A 26,965-nucleotide genomic window follows, 5' to 3' on the forward strand; every position below is an offset into this window, starting at 1 on the left:
TTCAATCTCAAAAAGGCTAAACTGGCAGTAAAAGTCTTGTAAGTAAAGACTGGGGCTTCACCTGTGAAAAGAGCCTTTTGTGGAAGCAGCCTCCTGTTTCCTGGCAGATAAAGCACATCTGCTTTACTGGGAGATAACACCATGCATACACTCACACAGCTGCTCTCACTCACATGTTCACTTTCCTCTTTGCCTTTCCCTGCCTCCCCGCCTCTCCTCTTCATTCGTATATCTATTTCTGTAATTCCCTCTTGCTAAAGCGCTCCCCTCCGTCCCGGCTGCATATTTTCTTCGGTGTTTGCTCGGGTTTTACTTTTCTCTCCTTCTTCTCTGCCTCATCTCCAGTATTTATTTTTCCAACCTGGACCGAGCACCAGCTGCTCCACACCGACGTTGTCTGTTCTATAATGTGTGTGTTGTCTCTCGTGAAGTGGCCTGTCCTGGAGATTACCCTGCCCTCTGTCAGGGTGCAGCCTCTAGGATTAGACTGCTAACCCCATGGGTCGAGTGTGTGAGTGTGTGTGTGTGTGTGAGTGTGTGTGTGTGTGTTTGCCTGAGGGCGTCCAGATGAATGCCACAGATGAAGCTTCCTGCTGTTGTTCAACTCGCTGAGTGAAATATGATTATTTCTAAACCCCAAGTTTCTTTTTGCAATCAACAACTAAATAAACGTATGTTATATGTTATTCTGTTATTTGAACAAACCCTTTTGTCATAAAACTGTTTTATTTTCTTCCATATAATGTGTACGGCTGTATCAACACTGTAGAACTCTCAACAGTAACAGCAGCTTAAGATTTGTATCTGGCAAGCTGAGCTAATGCTTAGATGTGAATACAGTGGTTTTCCTTGCAGAAATAAGTTTGTTTTCTCAAATTGTTTAAAAAAAGCATCAGCAAATCCATAAAATTCTTGAATGATGGCAGCAGAAATAAATGATGTGTCCTTGAGACATTTGTGCAACCTCATGTCATTTTATGCTTGCAGGGTGAAGAGTCTGATAACTGAGATGATTTCTTTCATCCCTGCACCCTCCGCTCTTTCATCTTTTAAGCAATACTGCAGTGCAACAATAAATAAAAGACAGAACGGGGCAAAAATGCCACCAAAAACAATCTCTCTTCGAGAATACCCACATGAGTTATCATCACTGAGCCGTCTCGCAGCATGTGTAGAATTTTATCATCTAGTAATCAGGTAAACCATATTGGTCTCTGGTCTCCTTCTAATTCAAGACAGGCAGAGACAACAAGCACAACATGGCAGCCATAATAAATCCTCCTGAGCTGCAGCACATTTACTATCGAGTGCATTTTCTAAGAAATATCCTGAAGTGTCCTGAAGTGGCAGCAGCTCTCCCACAAAAACCCTCCTGCTTTGTGTTCAGTATAGATTAAAGAGGGGAAATCAATATGCTTTTACCTGGATTCACCTCGTGTTACACCGTCTTGTATTTTTAAAGAGCAGATTCGCATTTCAATACCATAAGGACTTGGACTTTGGAAACTATTTTAGGAAAGAGGAATAAAAAGCTGTCAATTATATAATTCGTGAGTTGAATATTCAGTTTTTCTGCTTGCAAACATCTGAGGATCAGTGCAGGAAGATAATATAGATTGTACAGTTCGAGCACTTTTGACCCTCTAAAAATATAGACATAAGGATTCAAAGATTGTTCTGTTGTGATCTTACAAACAGAATTTATGATTTGTTGTCTTAAGTGTTTGGAATATAGCTCGACCTTTTCTGCTAATCACATGATTTCAGTACTTTCCATATTTTCCTCCAAGAGTATGAATATTCTATGCTTGCAAGTGAACCTGGGTTTCTAGGTTATTGATGAAATCATCTTAGGGCATTAATTCACATACTGGAGGATTTTTTTTTGAGGACAGAATTATTTACGTTTTTCAAACACTGCAAAAATAAAGCAAAGCAGAAGCAACAAAAAGCAAGAGATTTCACTGAAATGTGAAAAGTGCTTTACCTGAGGAGAAAAGTACAGGGGACACACAGGGACATGTCAGACAAAATAAAAGCAGCATCAGAGCGCAACATTGATTTCACGAACTAGACGGAGCCGGGGTCATTGATTAGAAAATCCACTATTAATGACTTTGCTCAGCACAGTACACAGTGTTATTGCTGCAGAATTACAAGAGGAATCAAATCAGGCAAGAGCAAACACAGTTTGGTTTGAGTGACTTTCAATGTCAATAAATGCATTAATATAAATGATGAAATAGGAGTCCAATCGTTTGGTCACAGCATCAGCTACATGTTTGCGAATAAAATAGGCGCATCACTGAGGAGAATCACAGGTGCAATGCTCCATACCGAGCCCTGTATGTAAATACATTTGAGTGTAAATGCAGATGCTGCCGGCTTCCTGGTGTGTGAAGGTGTGATGGGGGATGGAGAGAGGGCGAAGTGTAAAGGTGGTATTGGTGGGGGGCAGGGGCGGGGGTAATGGGGGCCGGTTGGAGAAGCTCATTCATCAAGTCATTACGGGAGGTGGCTCCTGTGGTATTTCAGCCTGTCCATCAGAGGAGGAGGAGGAGGATGGGGAGAGATTCCCAGAGGAGGACCGGGGTTCGGCCGTCCTTCCTCCATCTTTCTCGCCCGCCACTTGCTTTGCTCCACCCCCTCCTCCCCTGGACGTCCCTGCCCTTCTTCTCCTCTGACAGCTCACCTTCTGACTGCTATTACTCCCCCTTCTTCCTCTCCTCCATCACACTGTCTTCCACTTTATCTGCCCCCTCTATTACATCTTCCATCTCTCTCTCTCTCTCTCTCTCTCTCTCTCTCTCTCTCTCTCTCTCTCTCTCTCTCTCTCACACACACTCCCCATCCTCCCTCCACATTCTCTTCTCAGTACTTCCCTCGCTCTCTTCCTTTTTTACATTTCTCCCAGGAGGCCGCCCTTGACACTCAGATGTCCCTCGCATGCCAAAAATTACTATTGACATTTCAATTCAGTGGTTCCCCCCCCCCCTCTGTCACTGCTCTCTGCTGATGCGATGCCTTATAGCAGGAGGACATTTACATGTCAATGGGCCAGACAAAAGAGTGTGCCCGCTCCCGTGTCCTTAACACAGTGGCTGTAACACTGAATTTGTGGGCTTCTGCGGTGATGAAGAAGCTTTGTGTGCTGCATATCTTGATTATTAAAAGGAATATTAACATAGAAAGAGTTTAACTGGCCAACATTCCACATCACTTTGCCAAGGATGAAGTACAATTAGTATTTTCTAATGAATACTTACTGTAGCATTGCAAAATGTGTTATAATGTCAGTTAATTAGCAAAACCTCAATGATGTAGCCGACCATTTCTTTAACTTTCCAACTTTCCAACTAACAACTGGACATTCCCACAGACTTCACACAGCCATTGGCCAGCTGCTTAGGTGAGAAAGTAGGCAGGGGAGCCATTTACTGTGGGGAGGAGAGCTCTGAGATCATATTTATATTTTAGACTTTGTAGCAACAGTGAGCGAACCGTCTGTGTGCGTCTGTTAGCACATTAGCAGGGCCGCTACCAACAACAGATCTGTGTGTGTGTCTTTCTAATACGACAGTTTTTAACAATCACACGACTTCTGCATGTCACCACTTCAATATGAAGGGTCGACCTAAAGACCAGTTCTGCTATGGAGGTGGTTTATTTTTTTACTCTATAATTGTTTCCACCCAGTTTTGGCAACAGAACCAGGGAGATTGTCTTCAGTCTCTAGTTGAGCAAAGCGTTTACAGACTGACTTGTGAGTCTACTTTGGGTTGGTTATGCATTTTGTGTTAACAGGTGGGAAGTCAGTGAGGGATTATGATCATCCGTGTCGCCACACTGGTGATTTCTACTGGTTGGTCGGGGGACTCCCACGCCCACCATATAACTATGTTTCTCTGCGGCCCTCCACAAGACTAGAGACTGCAGCGACAATGATCACAGTGTTGACAGAAAAAAAACATTTCAAATTGGAGATAAAAGAAATTACATTTAGTTACATTCACAGCATGTACAATAAAAGAAGAATAAACATAAAGCTGAATAAACTACGTCAAAATCCAGCCTACCTGGGGGGCACCATATGGGTGATGTGGGGCAAGACTGGGATTAAAGATATTAATTGCTGGTTTAAGATGAGGTGGGGGTGGTGAGCTGTTCCTGCAGCTTAAACATGAGAGGGGTTGTTGTGCTTCTGGCCTCATGATGTGTGACCTCAATTGGTTCCATAGTGTCTTTCTTTGCCTTAGAAATAACCTCAAATGGGCTGCGTTCAAGCATGCAAGAGCGTGTGTTTGCATGTAGTATATTTCCCTCACAAGAGGGTTTTTCAGACATGCATCTTCATTTTTTAAGCCCCGTAACATATCACCAACCTCATTCCCCAGGCGGCGGGGCTCTTGCCTTCCTGAGATTATCGTAAAGGAGATGCATTGCATATGTAAATGTCCTGTTTGGGAGAGAGCTGGCTGCTGCTCAAGTGAGGAAAAAAAGAAAAGAAAAACGCCCCTTAGCATTGATCTGCCCTTCTGCATTTAGTCTGGGTTAAGTGTTCAGCTTCCATTTGGACCAAATTCATGCAGGGGTTTGTATAATTATGCCAGAGTCAATCCCCATTACTCCTTAGCACTATCGAGCAGCTGCTTACTTTAATAAAAGCACATGTCCAATTTAGAGAGAAGAGCTGCTGCGTATATATTCTTGTGTGTCTGTGTTTGCCAGTGTGCGTGCGTATTCCTGTGTTTGCACATAATTTGAATCAATAGGCACAGGAAGGAGGCATTAAAGCGACTAACCAGTTGCAGGCGGCAGAAGCAGCAAGCAGACCTCATGCACCAAATGTTCTGTCAACTCCACAATCCTTTCAATCAGTGCAACAAACAACTCTTTCAACATTTGTCTCTTTCTCCCCCAGGACACGAATCCTTTTCTCTGTCTGCTTACTGGAGACCATCAATCTGTAGCCTCTCCCTGTTGCCCTTCTTTCATCATTTCAGGGTTTTTTTTTTTTCTTACCAATGAGAGCTTTCAAGCCTGAACTTTGTGCCCTTGGAAAGGACCGCTGCGGGTAACAAAGACCGCTAACCAATCAGAGATCGAGCTGAGTGGCCTTGGGTATGTGATCCACATTCTTAATGACATAGCAAAGCCTGAAATGGATTTTTTGGGTAGCTTGTGATCAGAGGAGGCTGCCCCTCCTCTATTTTTGAGAGGCAAGAGGGGGATCAAAATGTAAAAAGAATAATTGATTGAAATAAAGCAATACCAAATTAATATTTTTCCTAACATTTTCAAAATGTCCTCTCCTTTGGAAATAAATTACATTACTGAATTTTTTTGATTAAAATGCTTCAACGGCGACACCTGCAGGACAGGCAACAAACAATGGTGGTGGGGGGCAAATGAGGACAGGGTCCTGGTGCACAAGACAAGTACAATGATGCTCCAAAGGAGGACGTCCTCCATAACCAACCAGAGTACAATATGATAACGCATTGTTCCACTGATGAATTCCAAATTTCACCAACAATTCTTTACCATTGTACGTGCGAGAACGTGACGAGCAGTTTGACACAAACTGGCGGCAAAGCGAATGATAGATTCATACAGTAGAATATTACAAATAAATTATATCGTGCAAATCTTTTCAACAAAAAACAATTTTCTTTTTTTCGGATTTACGTTCCCCTTTTTTCTTTTTTAAATAATCAAGCAGCTAGGCATATGCGTTAGCCAAAGCAACAGTTAGCTTATCGTAGCAGCCCTGAAGGACTGTAAGCTAACAGCAAGTATGGATTTGTATTTGAGGCCGCGGCAGGACGCCGCCAGGGAGCGGATGGAGGGCTCCGCTCTGCTGCTGCAGCCTCCTCACATGTAAATATCCCTCATAACCGACTTTGAAATCCATTTTATTTTGTAAACCACAACATCTTCACCTTCTGGTAGATGTTACAAATGGCTACTTATGTCTTTTTACTTTGGGTAGCAGCTTGCTAAACGCCTTTGCACATGGTTTCCACCATTTTCTTTAAGTCAACAGCAAGCTTGAGTTGGCTAGCTGCTTCCTCCCTGTTTACAGTCTTTGTGCTAAGCTAAGCTAAGTGGCTCCTGGATATTATTGTGGTGTCAATCGTCACATTTTACTCTCAGCAAAAAAGCAAATAACCTGGGTGGTTGCAAGGCAGCAGGGGAAGGACGCACATACAGAAAGTCCAGGCGGACTGGAACAGTTCATGGATTTATAGAATAAATGAAGGTACAGGTATCGGTTCAGGAAAAGACAGGTACAGGTTGTTAGAAAGCCACACAACATTATCAATCTGGCAGGGAATGAGTGGAAATAGGCTGGTTTTATACTGCAGGGCTGATGAGGGAAAGTGGAAACAGGTGAGCTGGTGAATGAACAAGTCAGGTGATTTGGACAGGTGGGAAAGTATCAGACTGAGTAAAATGAAAACACCTGAGACAGACATTGTGACACACTTGCAATGATTGAAATAAGGCTCAGAGGCTGATTTTCTGTAGTTATTATTTTTTTATCCAATCTCTTCTATATATTTGGTAATGTAATATCCCGGTTTTACATTTAGCGGGTGGCAAAAGTTTTTACCTAGCTGGGCCTATGAGTGGTTCGCTGGCCTTCAGTTGTTCATATGCAACTTTCTCAAAGTAACCAAGCTGCGTCTCTCTGCACTCGTTCTTTAAGTATAAATACATAGAATTTGAAAATGGGAATGAGGAAGAAAAGGTTTTTGATGATCATAACTGCTCTTCTAAAAGGATTTTAATGTCCAGATCCGCTCTCTGGGTTTATGGGTTTTTCGTATAAAGCCGAGGAATTCTGACATGGGACAGAAATTTCATGTGTGCATACATATTCAGGAGACTCTGTGTCTGTCTCTGTGAGCGTCTTTGTGATTATACTGATCCAGTGGAACTGAGAGACACTACTGCCGACTAGAGTGAGAGAATTTGAATGTTTCATATGTTGAAATAGGCCAGGAAGTGTATCCGTGTGTCAGGGAGATCTTCGTGGACGCGTCCTTCCTCCCCGTCTGCCTCTGGAGACAAAACTGCAACCAATGGAATCCCATTGAAGGTAAAGTGCAGAGCTGCTTGTCTCTGGTTTTCATCCTGCTGCTCCTCCTGATCTCCCACTACGCGTTCATTCATCAGAGGTTTGCTGTCGCCCTTAGAGGTTTAAACTGCAGAATAAGTAAAATGAAGGTAAATAGAGCCCATGTTTTACAGGTGAACAGTATTTGTCATTATGAAGTCGACGTAATAAATCAATACCATCCGTCATCTATGTGATGTTATCAAGTTAGCTTTTGGAGTTTATCCTTTCCTCGCCAGGAGAGGGAACTTTATCTCTCTAAAGTCAGATTATGCCACCAAAACCAGCTTTTTGATGGACCAATTATTGGTTGTACACATAAATGTGAGGGGTGTAATTGTTTTGAAAGTATTGATTTGAATGTGAAAGGTAGGCCAAGTAGAAAGAGAGCAATTATCTCAGGGATGTGGAAAATCCTGTGTCAGAACAGCAAACTGTAATTTCTTACATTCAATAGGTTTTGTTTGACATCAAAAGAATCGGTCATCTGACCAATCAGAGGCGGAGCTGAGCTCAGAAAAAAACATCCTTCAGATTGTTATCTAAGAATGTGCTGGGAAAAAAAGGAGGAAACAAAAACCCCAACAATCACCTTTGATTTGTCCTTTGGGGACAGAAGGAGCTCCTCAACCTCTAAATCAGGAGCAACAAGAGCAAATACTTTACCTCCTCTTAACCATTCTTTATTTTTAACAACCTGATCCCCTTTGTTTCATCAGGTTAGCTGGCTAAGGCTAATTAGTGAGTTGCATAGCAACAAGAACAATGATGAATGCTCCTTTGAGCTCTTGGTCTCTCTGTTGCCAGTAAACCTGACGTTGAGCTTTGTGAATGAGGCTCTGTCTCCTCATAACCCGTGGCTTCATGAAATGATAAATGTTGTCTAAATTCATATAGATCAACTCTGCTCCTCAATCTCTCCTCATCTATTTTATCCCTGACATCCTCTGCAGCGCCATAATTACTGGAGATTTAATTAGTCAGAGAACAAAGGCAGCTTGACCTTCTCTGCCGGTTCAGGAGAGTTGTGTACATCATACAGACAGTAAGCAGATGCTTAATATTTCCCTCCAGCTTGTGTTTTCCCTCAAATAAACTACCAAGCTTAAAGATCCAGTGTGTAGGATTTAGTGGCATCTAGTGGTGAGGTTGCAGATTGCAACCAACTGAATACCCCTTCACTCACCATGCGAGTCGGAGACCTACGGTGGCCTTCAAGTAACGTAAACATGTGAAATGCCCTCTCTGGAGCCAGTGTTTGGTTTGTCTGTTCTGGGCTACTGTAGAAACTTTCTTTAGTGGTGTCTTTCTTTTGTTTTTTAAATGTGAACATTCATATTTTTGGTCGAAGTACGTGTGTTTTAGCGTCAAAATGGTATTTTCCCCGAAAATGGATGTAGGTTTCTGTATTATGACGCAGCCACGTAAACGGTATATAAACATCCTTATAGTCAGTGTTAAATACAGTAATTTAGATTGTTGTCGGCTCCCAGTTTGGAGAAGCACATACGAGTATTAGCACGGAACCAATATGCTTCTGCGTGGGTACCACGTTAGTTCACATCCAAAAGTCACACAATAACACAAACTGATCGAGGCAGCGAGGTAAAGTTACTGTTTTTGTTAACGGAGTCTGGTGGTTTAAAAGAGAGCATAGTTAACGGCATCAGATCTCCATCGAAAAGGGTTGTCTGACGGCAAGGGGAAGCGGTGAAAATAGCTAACGTTGACTCAGCTAGTGCTAGCGATCACGTTATTCATAACCTTGTATTGGTCAGCTTACTTTGATAACTTATGTCACTGCTTTTTGCTTACGGCTGAGTGGGCGTTTCCCTTCGGAAAAACACGGCAAAGAAAGCAAAGGGGGCCGGTCTATAATAATTCTATACTAAACACGCAGATCAGAAACCTGAATGCAAACTTACATCTGAGTTACTTACCATGTTTACGCCGGGAAAAGCAAGTTTGTTGGTCGGCTATGTTTCAGAGGAGACGCGGATATCCTCGCTATGTCCCTCGCGCTCACAAAGACAGTAATTACACAAAAGGTCATTCAATTAAAGGAGGCCGTGCACCTACATGCCTCGTCACAAAAAGAAATAATCGTGGATAATTAAATGATTCAAACCCGGACTCGAGGCCACAGCACCGGGGAAGGGAGACGCTCCGGGTGAGAGCCAACCTTCAGCTGAATACTCTGATCAGCACCTGAGAGACACAACACACACGAAAAAAGCAATTAATAGACTTTTTAGACTTGTGCTCAGAAAACTGTGCCGTTAATTTGATACCACCGACATCATGTGGCATATTCAGAAAGCTGCTGGGACTGCTGGTGGATGAGTACGATCATGATTATAGTGTATTATACACAACCGTTCAAAAGAGTGGAATCTTCTGTCACAAAAGCTTGATTGTGTCCAGTCAAATGTCTGAGAGGACTACTCTATATATTTGAATGGTCTTTCATGCATTTAGGTTGCAGAACGTTTTCTTTACTAGTAGATGTGATTTCATATCAATCTAGTATCATCTATTTTATTCTAAATGGGCCATCGTTTACTAAATGAACATCATGCTGTATTGAAGAAGACTTATAACTAGCGATTGAGACCATAAACTCGTGTTTACAATGTTTAATGAGGTAATACATTGAGTGAGAAGTAGGGTCATTTTCTCATAGACTTCTATACAATCAGTCTTCTTTTGGCCACCGGAGGAGTCGCCCCCTGCTGGCTAGTTAAGAGAAGGAAAGTTTAAGACACTTCAGCATTGGCTTCACTTTTCAGCGGCTGCATATGTTCAACGCCTGCATGAGAGGAAATGCATTTCCATACTAGCAGGTGGCAGTAGTCTGTGTTCATCATTGGAAATTAAAAAAAACAGAAGCTCCTCGGACTGCAGATATACAAGCTGTTGTTATAATACACAAAGCAGCCGTCCATTTTCACACCACTCTCACTCACCACTTAGATGGCCATGTTGTTGTGAAAATACTTGAAAAATGAAAAATGTGACTTTACTCATTTGCTTGCTCTCCTCACTTCTGTTTCTCTTCTTGTGCACTGATTGGCTGAAGCTGAACAGCGGGATTTCTCTCACCCACGGGCTTTAAGTGAATCCAAATTGTGTGCAGAGGACACGGTTAAGTCTGTTAATATTGTCGCATGCATCTCTCAAGTCCTGGTTTACAGCATTTACACAGCGAAGTAAAGAGCTACTCGAGAAAACCTGCCTCATTCACCTCATGGAGACTTCAAATACTTTCACTGGTCAGAGGAATTGAAATTCACTGTGCGTGGTGGAAAAAGGAGAGCGGCTAGATAAACAACTGTGACACAGAGGTTATCATACTCAATTAAGCCTCCATCGCCGAGATAGAAGCAGATCTTTTGTCACGTGAAGGCAGAGGGGCCGAGGGCGAGGCGGTATCTTATGTCGAGTGGCTGCTGTTAACTCCCAGGGCAAACACAATTGACACCGTGTGCCAACTATAACAGCTGTAGTGCGTCTGAGTGAGCTTGAGAGCACATATATGTGTGTGTGTGTGTGTGTGTGCCAGGGGTTTGCGTCATCAGAGTAAAAGAAGAAACACTGGCGCCAACTGACTGTTTCACAGAATTAAAGGAAAAATCCTCCTCAGATACTCTTACGCTGCTGGGTCTCATCAATTTTTGATTTAATTTGCAGCTAAGAAATGCCGTGTGGTGCTAGAAATTAAGTTGTGTTTACCTTGCTTGTATGCGATTGCTGTGTTGCTCTAGATTTAATAATTGGTTGTTGGTTTTTTGGGTTTAACCAGTTCCGATTACGACATTGGGTTTGTTAAAATACCTTGGAAGGCTTTGGAAGTTTTACCTTTGTTGTGTTTTGTTTTTCTTGTTTCCCAACATGGCTCTGAAATTCAGAAATAACTCAATAACTCAACAAGGAGAAGTCTGAAAATGTCCATTTTTTCACAACTTTCATTTCAATTCCTACTTTTTTGGTGCAGTCAATTAGCCTCTTTGTTCGTTGTTTTTACTTTTAGTGGTTCTCTACATTTCCCATGATGCTGGTGCTGATTTAAACTACAGACATAGACTAGAAGAACATCAAATTAAGTACAAACAAAGAAGCACTAAATGTGAATTGTGATCGTAGCTAAAATAAAATTCAAGCTACAAGAAAATTGTTGAATTGGTTCCCCTAAGTCACTCGTACAAGCCTCTTAATAGCAAATACAGTTTTTGCCAGGCCTCTCCCTCCCGGTGCTGCGGTTGTCATCCTCGGGCTCTGGCTGCACCCTCCCAGACTTAATGCTCCCCCATATGGCAGACAGCGTCTCCTGCTGAGAGACTCCTTCACTCCTATTACAACACAGAGTGTAATAAAGGGCTCAATTGAATTAATGAGCTTGAAGACATTAATCAGACATTAATGAAGTATTGACCTCTGCACCGCGCTGCTGTTCACGGTGTCTGCCTGCCTGTTTACGTTTAGAGTCGTATCGACCTGCTGCTCAGATTTCTTGGAAGGTTTTTTTCGTTGACTGTTGAGAATCTCCTGCTTTTCATTAAACTGACGTGAAAGCTGACGCTGATTTCTGTACGATGAGCCAACAGCAACGGCTTTCATAAAGCAAACGACGGCACTCAAACTTCCTATATGAATAAAAACAGACACTTTCAATGCAAATGTGTTGAATCATTGTGAAACGTGGAGCATCTGTTGAGCATGAAAGTTCATTGTTGACCGTGGGTAAAGTGCTTTGACAAAACGTTCTTCACTCAAGGTCCACTTGTACATTTTTCCTGAGCTTTTTTCTAACATGAGATGCAGTTGAAAGCTCTTGTAAAAGCTAGTAAGTGGACCTTGATTTTGTAGAACCAGGACTCCTTATGTGTGCTGTCCGGTAGCCAAAAAATTAGCCCCGGTAAATCATTTAAAAAACGTTTTCATGCCCAAGTGGCCTGAGAATTTCCTTAATTATTAGTGGAGTATTAACTCTTTGATTTTTTTCAGCGACACTCATTTTGCATCACTGTCCCTACTTTTCTTTAAAGCACTACATTCAAAAGAACAACTCCATTTTTGTAACTTAACCCATATAGAAGATAAGTGGAGAGGACCTTCCCTACATGAAGCAGAACATCTTGTCAATGTGGTGGAGGATCGAGAGAAGGGAGTGCAACAAGTCTGAGGGGGTATGAGGGGCGAATAATGAGAACCCTACCCCAAATTAAGACCATTTTCCTTTTGTTTGCTGTTTCTAACTCACAAATTCAGACAGAAAATTGAGGTGTCCGGTATTTGAAAATATGAATCAAGTTGTTTGACAGGCAATTGGTTATTTGACTGATCAAAGTCATGTCAAAAACATGAACATCAGTCAGACATCTGTCCTATCAGCTTACGTCAGTTGTATGACCCAAGAAAGAGCAGTTGAGATGGGCGACTACAAATCCCAGACACTTGAATTTTAGATAGTGTTGATGCTTTTCAAAGTCAAATCTTTTAATGCTGTAACAGAAGTGAGTGCGAGGCTGCAGGGAAATGCAGGTAGTCCAGGCAGGTCTCTTATTCACTAATGAAAATGAAAACATAATAAAAGACCTAATACTCATAATAAAACAATTAGCTTATGTAGATTGTATCACAGTCCCAAAGGTAAGAAGTGGATTATCCTTCACCTGAATTGCATGTCATTCTGAAATGCTCGGCAGAAGTTGGATCACTATAATGAGGAACCACAGTTTCCACATAACCTGTCACTTGATTGGGATGCTCTCAGCTATATTCTGGTTGGCAAGGGCAGTGAATGTAACATTGAGCGTATTTTGTAGCATTAAAAACGTATTAAAACTGATTTCATCAGGCTCCGAAAAGTCTTCACAAAGAACATAAACAGTGGCATTCTCAGCTGCCATAAGTTGCAATGCTTTTGTAACACAACAGGGTGTTCGTCACACCGCCGCTTCTATTTAAATAAACATTTTGCTATATTTTGTCGGGGCTGAATGTTCCCAAAGGTGATGGGAATAACAGGAAAGTTGTAGTGGCCGGATGTGGCAGTCAGGTGACTTGGACAGGTGGAACAGTCTGAGGGCGTCTGGTGGACAGGTAGACAAACGGCACTGAACGGGGCAGAATGTGACATATGCTATAAAGTCAGTGGTATTTCTCTTTCAACGTTAATGATTCAGTAGTGATTAGGTTTAACAAAAACACTAAAATATCTTTTCTTATATTTATGACACCACCTATTGTTTAAGTACTATATTCAGATGTAAAATAACAATATGTTGGACGATTTTGGTAGAATTTGGTATAATAAAATGTTAAAAAAAACCTTAAGCTTTCCATCTAATTATCTGTTCAAAACAAATACACACATTAATGGTGCCCACTATTTTAAAATGTGTTAATGTGGAGGAAAAGCTACACTGATGTATTCGATTGTGAGGGATTTTGATTGTCCGTTTGAGTTCTTGATTAGTGAATAATGGAACAAACACCTGTAATTACGGTAATTTTCTAAACTCCACACAAACTAATCAATGAGCAGCGGCAAGAAGAGAGGGAGACAGAAGGGAGAAAATCAGGAAGGAGGTAAATCATATACCATTAGACAAATGCAGCTTTTGTCTCCGTGGTGATGTAAAGAGACAGCCAAGGTACTAATCATCTCCCGTCATTCAGCCGATCCACTTGTGATAATCACGTATTGTTAGCGGGGGTTGGAGGGTCAATTCTCCTCCAGTGCAATCAGCACTCAAAGATTCCTTTAAAGCGCAGAATGTAAAGAGCAGCGACAGCATCAATCCACTCTGCAGGGGAAGTAATTAACATGAAAAAAATAATTAGGAAAGTTCTTCAATTAGCCGATGAACTTTTAATTCAACTTGATCAAGTGTTTTACATTTGGGTCTGACTAAAGGAAAAGTGAACCAGTGCCTTTCTCATTTGCATACGGCTGTATATATTCTGAGTGTATTCACATTTCTGTGAGGAAATACTAAATACCAATGTGTCCATTTTGATTCCATGAAAGCTCTCAAGAGCTCGGGCCTCAAATTAACTCCCAAATAATGTAAACTGTCACAATACAATATTTACTCTAAAAAGATGTTAAGTAAGGCCACATGGGAGAGATGAGCGCATGGAAAGCATGAGCCTGCATGACTCCGATTTAGAGTATTATTTCATACCAACTGCACTCGGGCCAAATGAGCTCCAGATTACAATAATACCACTGGCGGGCAATTAGGTCCATATAAACACTGCATGCAGAGTGCTGGCATCGGATTGAGCCACACACACACACACACACACACACACACACACACACACAGGTTGATATGGTGCTGACACTCCGTCAGCCTTCACCGTGTCTTGCCCCGTATCCATCAGCAGCAGATGAAGGCTAACCTGACAAACACCCAACACCACCAGCAGCTGCCTGGGCAAGGATAATTAATACAGCCAGCAATTTGGCAGAGCTATAGACGTCCTGACGCTGAGACATGAAAGGGTGACTGGTGGAGAGACTATCACTAACAGAGAGGGCAGAGGAGAAAGAGAGAGAGAGCGAGAGAGAGAGAGAGAGAGAGAGAGAGAAAATGACTGATAATCCAGGAAGCATAGCAGATTTCAGACACATGCAGAGCCGGCTTCAGGTTTATGCAAATGCAAGGGGTGCCATCCATCCATAGGGGCGCCCCAAAATACGGTAAGAAAACTAATGACACATTTATAACTTTTACTATCTTTTACTAATGCTATTATTTTGACATATTACCAAAAAAAGCCCACAACATAAATACTTGGCCCCATTTTCTGGGTTGCCCGCAGCAATACTCGGGGACAAAGACTGAGGTAATGTGATGAATGAAGAGAGTAATCCCACCGAAATAAAAGTAAAAAAGTACAAGCAACAATATGTAATAGTAAAAGTACTCATTATGCAGAACATTTTAGAATGAATATTACTTGATTCTAATTACTGACACATTAATGTGTTCATCACACCTACTTTAAAAAAAAAAAGTCACACTCTGCCAGGTAGCTTAATCCATAGTAGTACATTATATCTCATTATATTTATACTTTGCATTAATAATCCAAAACTGCAAACTAAGTAATGTTATAAAATATATGTAGAGTAATTAAAAGTACAATGTTTCCCTCTAAAATGTAGTGGAACAGAAGTATAAAGTAGCATAAAATAGAAATACTCAAGTTAAGTACAAATAGGTCAAAATTCTACTTTAGTACAGTACTTGAGTAAATGCACTAAGCTCCTTTCCACAGCTGTAACAAACTAACACGCTAATGTTAACATGCGTACAATTAGTGTGCTGACATGCGGCGTGCTTGTTAGCATGTTAGCACTCTAGTGATTAGCATGTAATGGTGCCATTGCAGCATGTTAACATGTGGGCTGTTAGTATGTCAACAGGGAGGTGTTTAGCATGATATATGATTGGGAGTAGGTCTATATTAAAGGACTCAGGCGTACAGTATATTAGGTCTTATATTAAAAGGAGTGCAGAGGTATAGATATATAACATGTGGAGCATTAAAGAGCGCGTATGCATTCACACCCACACTAAGAGGTCGAACGAACGCAGCAGATCCAGAGCAGCCGTGTCTCCTCCTGCTCATCTGTGGCCTATGTTAATATGATTAGACTGGATTATGGTAATGTGTGTGTGTGTGTGTGTTTGTGGGGGGGGGGGGGCGATGCTTTGCTGCTCTCGTTTTGGGGAATAGTTAATTGGTTGGGCTGCTTTGATGTCGCGGTGATGAGAGAAGGGGGTTGGTGGGAGAGGCTGGCAAAGGCGCCCCGCGACTCAAGCCCATTTTATTTTTGGCCTACGAAGGATCCGAGCTGGCCAGTGACGAGAACGAATGAAACCCGATGAGATAGGATGCCGATCTGGAGCCGAAATGTTGTGAATATTCAGATAACAAGCATGAGGAGAAACACAAGGCACATTTTGTATTCTCTCCTGCTGAGTGAAGCATGTTGAGTCATCTCTCGATCTGAGTTTGTGATCGGTTGAAGGTCTTTTGAATTACAATGTTCATAATAATAATTATTGATAGTTAATAATTGATCGACACATTTACTGTGTTTGAAAGAGTCCTTCGTCTCTGCTCTTAGTAAATGTTGATCACCTTGTCAGGTGTGTCCTTGTTGACAGCACCGCTGCAGTAAAAAGGTGAGTTTCATATCATCTTCTGCACAGAAATTAACAGCACGAAGCCGTTAACGTTGGTTGATACAAATAAACAGCAGCCACCATTTGAGCTGCAGTTCTTACATTGTCATTTCAAATAATGTCGGATAAACCTCACAGCTGGAGAGGTCAACAGTGTGTAAAAAGTTTTACATTTCAGCGTGGGGGAGCTGCTGTACTGCCTTTATACTCATCTGTGGGTCAGGACTTTTACGCTTGTTGCTCTTCTGGCCTCGGCACAATCAGGACCAGCAGGTGTTCTGCCCGTAGAGGCAAAACTCCTGCTGTGGTATTTGGGCTGTGCAGATGAGTATACATCTATTTACTTTAGACATGTGGCTCTCATAAGTAGGCCAAGCCCGCGTGCAGCTGCGTCCACTGCTTCGTCCAAGCTTATGACCATCATCATCAATATTTACATAATATACAAAACATTGCGAATGTCAAAGGAGCAGCATGGTTACTGGAAGTCAAAGTAATAATTTAGTATTGTACTATTAGTTTGCAGATAACATAGGGAACCTGTAATGCACGTTTGGCTGTTCCGTTGGCTTCCTTTACATTATATCTAAATGCATACATCAGCCAGGTTTACAATACGTCTGTTCACATCACAATCGTACAGCAACAGCATTTCCCACTCAAATGGATGTGATGACTCTTAAAATACTTGTAACTTGATATTGACTTTGATGAATCGTGATATCACTTGGCCTTTTGACCTGAGCCCAAACACCAATAAGCGGCGACGCAAACAGGGTCAGACTCTGTGGAGGACACATCAAGACTCATGGTGGAATTGGACTCGACTCTGGACTTCACAGCCAAGTCTTGGAAAGCAATGACTTTGTCCCGGCAAACTGCTCACCTTTCTTGTTCCAAGTAGCTTTGCAGAAAACAGTTTCGTTTTTTCGAATAATGTTGTGTTTTGGGGGCCCTGTTCATGCAATGGACCTTTTTCAAAAAGCTCCGTTTTCCGTGATCAAAACAAAGTTAGTGTGAACTTGATTGTCGAAGATTGTTAAGAGATTAAAAACCGACAGACTGAGCATGATAAGTAAAAATCTCGCAATTTTATTTGCATATAAAGGCAGCTAAATATATCACAATGAACTGAAAGAGAGAACTAACATTTCCATGAAGAGGGATACAATCAGATAAAGAGCGAGAGAGGAACAGAGCACGGAAAGAGCATTTACAGCGGCAAAGTTGAGACAACTATTGGCAAGATTTTTTTTTTTTGTGCTAGCAAGATTGCATTTACACACAGTGCAAAATTAGAAAAAGAAAGCAATAAAACACAAATACTATCAGAGTTACACTTTTAAGGACAACTTTACCAGGTTTAGGCAGGCGTGTTGTTGGCTACAACCAGCACCTATTGGATTGTGACTCTGACAAATTTTCCTCTCTCATCCGAAATGAATGTCTACCCGACTGGGAGAGTCGATACAAAAAACATTAAAGAAACGAATGAAGAGCGCCTGAAGGGAGCATTAAAGAAACAGGTCAATTATACAGGCGCATACAGAAAAGAAAATGCACCAGATTATTTTTTTTCCGTCAAACACAACTTTTAGTACAGATGTTTTACAACATGAATATATAATATATATTTTTTTTTTTATACATACATTTTCCAAATTAGATCAGAAATCCATAGCGGGATGTTACAAAGTTAATTTTTCGGGCTGTAATTTGATAGCTTTCCGTCCCTGCGTTAGTCAGGTGTTGTTTTGCGGGGTAATAAATAAGGACTTCTCTCTGAGCTCGCAGAGAGCGGGGCTCTAGCTGAGAACATTAAAGCTAGTTTAAGGCAGCGTCCCTGTCAGCCAATAAGAAAAAAGGAACCGACGAGAAAAACAAATAAAAAGACCTAAACACAAAATATCAGATGATACAACATAAATCAATGGCATCCATTGTCCGGCCAATGCAAACCAAACATAAAGAAATTGTACAAATTCACAAAGCATCATTTATCTTACAGATCTGACCAATATTTATCAAGAGCAAGATTGTTTAACCACAAAATCCCCCAGAAAAGGAGAATACCGGTGTCACACGACTTCGCAATCCCCCCAAATTCATTTTGCATTGCATACGTATGTGGACTTCAACACTTGTTTCTTTAGCAAATGAGACGTACTAATGTACGGAAGGTCGGACAGACCAAGTGTTAATATTCCTCATGTTTTCTTGTGATCATGACATTAACAGATTATGTCAGGAATGCAAAAAAATATTAAGTGTTTTCCTGTAACCGAACAAAAATATTGATTTGTGATGTCAAGAAAATCAGCTTATGTTGAAAACAACTTCATGACGTCACGATTCAAAAACAAAAACAAAATCATATCGCCGCTCTCGCTTTCTTCTGTTCTGCACTAAGGCAACTTATTTTGGAGGGATTACTTCCTGGTTTCCATTTCTTCCCGTGGCTGTTCCACAGGAAGCGGAGCGTTACATTGAGTTGACTTGATGTGAAAATGTTTAAGTGCCTGATGAAATTGGGAGAAAGTTTCTTTATGGAAGTTGTTTTTCAGACTCTGTGTAGAAAAACTAAAATCTGAGCGGGAACACATCATTGTTAACACAACTAGAAAAAACACCGGTATTCTCCTTTAACCCTCCCTGACGAACCCCCCCCGCCCCACGCCTCCAAATCTTCCCAATCTCAACGACAGCTTGGAGAAGATCGAAAGTTTGCAAAGAAACACGTAGAACTTTTTTTAAATTTTTTTTTTTTTTACTTGACATATTTATAGAAAAAAAAAGTAGTTTATGGTTCCACCCCCCCCTCGCCGTCTTCTGGTCTCAGGAGCTGGTAGGGTTGGGCAGGTCGAACACGATGGGGGGGTTGGTGGGCTGGAAGCTGACGGTGCAGGTCGACGCGTTGATGAACGACGTGTAGCCGTCAGTCATGATCCCGTAGCCTGAGGGGGGGGGACACACACACACACACACACACACACACACACACACACACACACACACACACACACACACACACACACAGGTCACATTCAATCACCTCAAAAACGTTACAGCCAGAGACAAAGTTTTTGATAAATTGTTCCCCCGAATCTCTAATTTGTGCGCTCAAAAGACCTCTTTCTTTATCTTTGTACTGTTGACCTTTTAAGTGTTTTCATGTTCAGGTATCACCTTTATTTTCTTTTAGACTAGAAAAAATATATTTTCCAAAATACAGTCAATCAGAACAAAGTCAGACAACACCGTGTCCACCATGTCTGACCGCACTAATCACTGAACTAGTGGGAAAAGTTAATTTCATTTATTCTCAGTACCTTCGTGTATTCCTCCGAAGGCGTGAAGTTTGGGTCGGACCCTCTTCTGGACCGTGTTGAGCAGCTCCACACAGCCGACCCGCTGCAGCTCCTTAGGAACCCAGTCTCTGAAACCTACGCACACACAGACACATTAGTGGTTTTAAAATGCTCGGCTCCCCAGAGAGAGTCTTGGTTGTGGTTTATACATTTCCTCAACTTCCTCCATTACGCCTGACCAACATCTGCAATGGATGTACAGAACAGGCAGCAGAGAAACCGCACTGAGCATCAATGAAGACAAACGGTGAACATTTGAGCTCCAATAAGTCCTGTAGGCACAATTAAGTTCAGTAACTGCAAGAAGGTGTCCGAGATACATTTTTACAAGCACACAGACGGTAACCTTTGTCAGCTTTCCTTTAACTCTCGCAATTCCGATTACATTTTTACTTATTGAAAGTTTTTGTTGTACGATCCTGGTTGTGATTCCTGTCATTTGAGTTAGAACCATTTTATTGAAAGCAAAAATCATCTCTTTTATTTATTTAGAATATTCAGGCTGCCACATGCCGTCATTTGTCCGAAATGCTGAAGTAGCATGTGATTCTTTTTGTTAAATATTTACAATTAAAAAAACGGATATTCTCTCTGCTCACAACTTGAACGTCTGTAGCCTCTTATGCAGAAAATCCATATTAGAGTATACAGCTGTTAAGAAACAATAATTATACATTTTTGTTGTCAACGCACTGGTCAAGGATCAGTATTCCTGCTCCGATACACAAGTTCAGTTATCAAAATCAGTATCTGGAAGGAAAGAATGGATCCAAACATCTGTAGTTGTTACATATTGGAACCCTTTTCTAGATCAGAACCACCTCCTGATACTCGGCTCTGTAAATAAGTGAAGACCTCACATGTTCATTTACTGCCCTTTTCACAGAAAGAGATGGCAAATTTAAATCCTGGCAGATGAAAATGTCTTCCACAGTCGTACAACCCTGATATTCAGTTTTGGAGAGCCACCCTACATCTTCAAGCCCCCCCCCCCCCCGCCCCAAAGCTCTCCTCTCCTCTCCCATGGTCTCTCTCTCCAATCGTTTGCAGCGTCTGTCACACTGGTGCAAAATCGAGTTTCCATGCAATCAACTGGCCACAGCGGCTCAGCAACCCTCCATAGGCGAGAGGGAAGGAAATCACTCAATAAAGCCAGATGGAGAGCGCAAAAGAAAAAAAAACAACTGTGGAAAAAACAACTAGGAGGAAAACTGAATCAGTCTGGAGTGAAAACCAAACAATGTGTATTTTCTTTTTCATATAGTCAAACACAAATATTGAATCAGACCATGTTCGAGGTGTTCCCTCCGGATACTGGTGGATTTATATGAAAACGCGCGCGCGCGCGCGCACACACACACACACACACACACACACACACACACACACACACACACACACACACACACACACACACACACACACACACACACACACACACACACACACACCCCGCTGCGACGCCTCCAGTGACTCCATACGGATTTTGCATAATGAGGAACAACCTCATTAGATGTGGTGATGATGAGGGGGCTGTGATTGGTTAATTGGACTCACCGAGCGGAGGTCCGTGGGTCATCAGGATGTCGATGCCTTCAGGGACGAGGTTCCATTTATCCAGCAGAGACTGACCCCGAGGCAGGTTGAACCCCCAGCCGTTAAACCACGGAGTCCTGCAGAGACGGAGGGAGAGAGATCAAATTAACATCGCTCCGGAGACCAACTCGACCGCGATTACGGCATTAAAGCTAAATTGATATCTGGAAGCAAAATATATATTGCTGAATTTATGCAGCTTTTCTTTTTAGAAATTGAGCAAAACTGAATTCAAATGCACAAAACTCTTAATCAAAACGGATTATGCCACAACAGGATGCATGTAAAAAAAGGACAAGCATTTGCAGTTTATCGCTGTACACTTGCAGGTTGCCCACAGCATGTGGTGAAGATGAACGAGAGCGTTAAACGTGAAGCAAACACCTGTGATTGGTCAGACGCTTCGTTTGACGCACCAGAGTTGGGGCTTTAAATTCAAAGAGTCACAACCAAGTTTAATTCATTTTAGAAGCCAAAAACTATTCGACTGACTGTGCAGACCTTCTAGAAAATAAATAAATAAGTGAATTTCTAAGCAGCAGGGAGCCACATCATGTTGTCGACCCCCATCCCCTCTGCTACACAGGCTGCGGATTGATTGACAGCAGCCGGGCCACCTCCGGCAGCCTGGATGGGAGTCTGCAGCTTCAGGGTGACAGGCAGCATCTCAGGCTTCCCCGGCAGACACAAAGAAAGCCTCGATCTGGCTGACTGGGAATGAGGGGTGGATGGATGGATGGATGGATGAAGGGGGGGGGGAACGGATGAAGAAATAAAGCGAACCGTGCAGAGACGTTGGATATGGGAGGGGGGGCGGGGAAACCGAGGGGAGAAAAAGAAATGGAGTAGAGGGCCCGGTTGATAAATTGAGCCTTCATTTATCACAATAGTTGTAATGGCAGAAGAAGGCTGACAACAGAGGAAAGGAAGACAGATTATCACCACATAATGCCTCAGTATATAAGCTGACCTACTGCAACGAGGCTCCAAAAGAAATCTTTTAACTTTAAAATGTGAGTTCTTGCAGCACAGAGCAGCAGAAGAGCCGCTGATGAAAAGATGATTTGTGCTCGCTTGTTCCCAGGTTACTTTGAGTTCGGAGCAGCCTCCAGTCACTTAGCGATGGGGCTGCGTACGGTATTTGACCGAGGGGAAATCAGGGCTCCACAAACATCAATAGGCTTTGTTACAGTGAGGGATGGACGCTCCGGTGCTAATCAATACAGGAGGGCCGAGTGGGGCTAACCAGAGATGTTTTAAAACCCAACCAAGCTCGTAAAGTATCTGTTCTCTAAGTAAGACACCCCCCCCCCAAAAAAAAATCTCATTAATTCAGCATGGCGAGAGAAATGAGCACTATAATGCAGTCTGGTTGGGGTCTGGTGCTCCAGCAGTATCGAGTGTTTGTGCGCTCCGTCAAAAAAAAAAAAGAGGCGGCGGCAGAATCCGAAGCTCGCTCTTTGATTTGCTCGCTCAGTCGTTGCCTCGTTCTCTCGCTCGGTGGAGAGCTGAGAAATGAGGTTAAAAATGAAATGTGAGGAGCGCACGGGAGAGTGAAGGCCACAGACTCAACTGATTAATTAGAACTAATCACACAAATCGGAGCTAATGGAAGTCTAATGGATTACTGGGAAGACTCGCCACTTCATGGATGGAAATAGCGCTGCTGCAACGGCGGCGGAGTGGAGAAACCTAGAGAGCGGTGAATCAGAGCCGAGTTGGCCTGGTCGGTCGGCTGCACACAGAAAGCACGGACAGGGGATTTGTCTGGCTCTACTTTTGACTAATAGCAACAAGACAAAACTTTGAAAAATGGCCAAATGCATTTATCCCCCCCCCCCCCGACTCAGAAAAATAAATCGTGGTTTCAGGCAGCAAAAACAAATAAATAGCTGGAGCGTCGATTTCGCGACCGTGTTTCACATGTTTTCTCCCGCATAAACACATTCATCTGGGAGATGAAACATAACCCCCGACATCAGCCGTGGATCCGCAGCCAACCAAAAAGGTCCTGACTGAATGCAGAGCGCGGCGCTGCAGCTCGACGCCACAATGGCCCCATTGTCGGCTGTCTGCCTATGAAATATACCTTCCATGCAAGTGCATTTGTTAACCTCCGCCAAGATTAATGACATCCCGGTCACATAAAGGAGAGATTGTTTCCTATGTGGCTGTGACACAGGTTTTATTATACTGTAGGCTACTGCTGTGTGTGTGTGTGTGTGTGCGTGCGTGTGTGTGGGCAGTGCACGTCCACCAGCATCTGAGTAGGATGCGAGTGTTGAACAGAATGTACGCTGCCAGTGTCTCAGTCTGTTCTCAGAGTGTGTGTATCTGTAGACCAGCGTGTGTGTGTGTGTGTGTGTGTGTGTGTGTTCAGACTACATTCGGAGCCCAGTCTCGCCTTGACACTCGCCATCTGGAAAGCGTCGCTGTGGCAACAAAATGAAAAGCGTCTTGAGGCGGGCACAGTGGGAAGTAAAACACAGTCAAGGAAACAGAAGTAAGAGAAACGGAGAATAAAAAGGATGAAGGAAGCGACGATCAGAGAGGAAATAAAGATCAAGAGGAGTAAACAACGAGGGAAGATAACGCGATCATGCGTTTGTGGTACGATTGTGCGTCAACATTGGATGACGAGGTGTTTAAAACATCATCAAACTTTAACGAACACAGACTGTGAGAAACTATAATTACTCAAAATCCTGAAAACTAGACCAAACTGCATCAAAAGGACAAAAAGCCGGTAACCATCGTAACGGGGACATTTAACGACCCACCCCCTCAAAAAAAAAAAAAAAAAAAAAAGAGAAGGAATTAAACTGTGGTAATAGGTTAAAAAAAATCTGCAGCCCGGCCCGCCCCCCGCGGTGAAGCAGACAGAAGCCATTTAGCCCCCGTGTGCAGAACGTCGATATTCAATTAGGCCGCTGGACATCATTAGCACGGCGGCGCAGCGTCTCTCTGGGCGTGACACCGCTCCTAACCCTCTGCTCCCCCGAAATACCCTCTCTGGGTCCCTAGACACGAGGCTATGATACCCCCTAATCTCACACACACACACACACACACACACACACACACACACACACACACACACACACACACACACACACACACACACTTTTAATCCGACTCCTCCCTCACTTACTGGATCATTTTAACAATTTTCTTACAGCTGACTGAATCGGTGGTTTCTCTGACGGTTTTGTGTCACAGACCCTGAAAACATCTTGAACCCTCCTTAAAGGGGCAGCGCAATAAATGAATATATTTTATTGTCTTGTGTATTGTAATTGTACGGATATGATCATAAACATGTTATTGCTTTACCAAATTATGTTTGTTTCCAAATTAATTGTTAAGAACAGTACAACGGAAACTTTTGCTACAATAGTTGATCAGAAAAATGTTTCCCTTCGTTCCAGCTTCTCCAGTGAGACGATTTTATTCTTTTTGTCAGTTTTAAATAATTATAAACTGAAGACCCTGGAGACTGTCATTTTATAGACCAAACAGTTGAATCAATGAAACCATAGAATAATCTTGTTTACTGACTTACTGTTGAATCTTAACATATTGATCATACTTGCAACCAATGTAACCAGAGCTGCTTGATACTTTGTGATAAATCAAACAGTAGTGACCATTTTGTTTGGGCTACAGATTCTCAATCCTGTCCTTTATTCTCCTTCTGACCTGCTGTTTATTCACCGACTGACTCTACAAATGCTTTTTATTCCTCTCTTTCTGCTCAGCAAGCTCAGGTCAACCGCTCTCTTCCTCTGTTTGTGCACCTGAACACACACCGGTACCTTCATTTACCCTGTGCAGAGCAGACTGTTTACCAAACACGGTGCAGACGCTCAGCCACCTCTGGTTGCGTCTCATTCAACGTACACCTGAAGCCCAGCCGAGCAGAGGCTCCAACAAACAGCTGGAGAGATGAGGCTGATACTGTCCGTCTGTGTAACTTCACCTGTAAAGGACTGTGTTCATTTCTTGGGCCAGAAACTGAAAGATCTCCCCGTCAAACATCGTTACAAGCTTTAAAGTCTTATGTTATACAAAAGGTCCCAAAATGTAGCCTGCACCCGCTATAGGCTGCATGTTAAAGACTCAACAATATATTGAAGATTAAGTTACTTAATGATCACTAAGGTCAAGATCAACAGTCTTAAAGTCTTGCCAGTTCGTACCGAGATGGCGCTAGAGGATATAAATTCAGACTATGAGGAGATTAATGTGGTCAGTAAACTTCCTGATAATCTGCCCATCAAGTCTTACCATTTCCTGTGTAAAAAACTAAAATATGAGGATTCATCCTCTCGGAAGTTAATAAGCAGAGTAGATTTCAAGGAAATCCTGCAGCTTCTTCTAAACTTTCCAAAAATGTAAACTACTACACCACGTTTCTATGGTCTGCAGGAGAATAGCACAATAAACACAGGCAGATGTGTCTCTGCAGGGCGAGCACTGTGTACGTGTTCTTGGTCGTGTTAAGAGCAGAGATTAGATTGAAACATGTCTCAGGTAAAGCTCAGCTGCACCCTGGGATATCGGCTCCGACGCTGGACGAACAAGCTGCACGGTGACCCGCCCAGAGATAACAGGAGGGAGAGAGAAAAAGGGAAAAGAGAGGGAGAAAGAGGGAGGGAGAGAGAGAGAGAGAGAGAGAGAGAGAGATGGATGTGTGTATGTGTGTAGGTCTAGCGATCCATCGTGTCTGACCTCTGAGTCAGAGCAGCCCCAGGGTCAGCGGGGGGAGGGGTCTAATTGATCAACCTGTCAGAACCAATGAGGAGGGCCATGTTAATGGGACTTTTATAAGCCCCGCGGGACGCACCACCTGACACTCAGAGCTGTGTGAGTATGTGCAAAGCAGAAAGTACGCCCTGTGTGTGTGTGTGTAATCCCAGGGCCCAGGTAGCCTTATTAAAAGGAGCCAAGTGGAGACTCTGGCTGGGTTTTGACAAATGGCCTCTCAACACCAAGGCCACCTTTGCAAACTTTGGGGACGAGGTAGAAGGCGAAGTCGCAAGGGTGAAGGGCCCGTGTATGTATGAGTGTGTGTGTTTGTGTGCTCCGCTCTGCCCCAGCACTAATAACCTGTGCCTAGTGACTGATGGAGTGTGGAATGGATTAATCTTGCTGCAGTCATGCTGCCAAACGCAGAGGCGCTGAGGGTTAGCCACCAGACTTAGCCCGCTTAGGAAAGGCTACAACCATGGGGACGGGTTGGTTCACACTCACACTCTCTCACACACAGACACTCTCTCCCCAGGGTTGGTCTCCACGCTGAGATGCAGCCAGCTGCAGTTTGACCTGCAGGCCGCTAATGTAAAACAAACGCTGCATCAGCCAGCAGACGCTTCGCAGCAAACACAGCTGCTCTCAGCGACCCGGCAGCTTCCAGCAGCTTCCTGCGGTCCACTACATGCAGGTCTGAGTGAAGACAGAGAGAGACAGGAGTGGATGAAAGGGAAGAAGAATGAATATATATATATATATATATATATATATATATATGGAAGCGGAAAGGGCAAGTGCCCAACATTGTAGCAGGAAATCAAATGAGAGCAGGGATGTTCAGAGTGTATCCCCCTGCCATCATTACATCCAACAGTCTCTCTCTCTCTCTCTCTCTCTCTCTCTCTCTCTCTCTCTCTCTC

General features: G+C 42.8%; 1 long non-coding RNA gene across 1 annotated transcript; it reads right to left on the minus strand.

Moving 5' to 3' along the window:
• Window positions 1-17,401: 17,401 nt before the first annotated feature.
• Window positions 17,402-25,908, minus strand: LOC116384019 (uncharacterized). The gene is made up of 3 exons (XR_004212791.1): window positions 21,255-25,908; window positions 19,659-19,772; window positions 17,402-19,283 (listed from the first exon to the last, which is right to left on the minus strand). It is a non-coding gene; the product is annotated as an uncharacterized LOC116384019 (long non-coding RNA).
• Between the last annotated feature and the right edge of the window lie 1,057 nt (window positions 25,909-26,965).

This window comes from Anarrhichthys ocellatus, unplaced genomic scaffold, assembly GCF_004355925.1.
Source record: "Anarrhichthys ocellatus isolate YVR2014 unplaced genomic scaffold, GSC_Weel_1.0 scaffold8, whole genome shotgun sequence".
Taxonomy (NCBI): Eukaryota; Metazoa; Chordata; class Actinopteri; order Perciformes; family Anarhichadidae; genus Anarrhichthys; species Anarrhichthys ocellatus.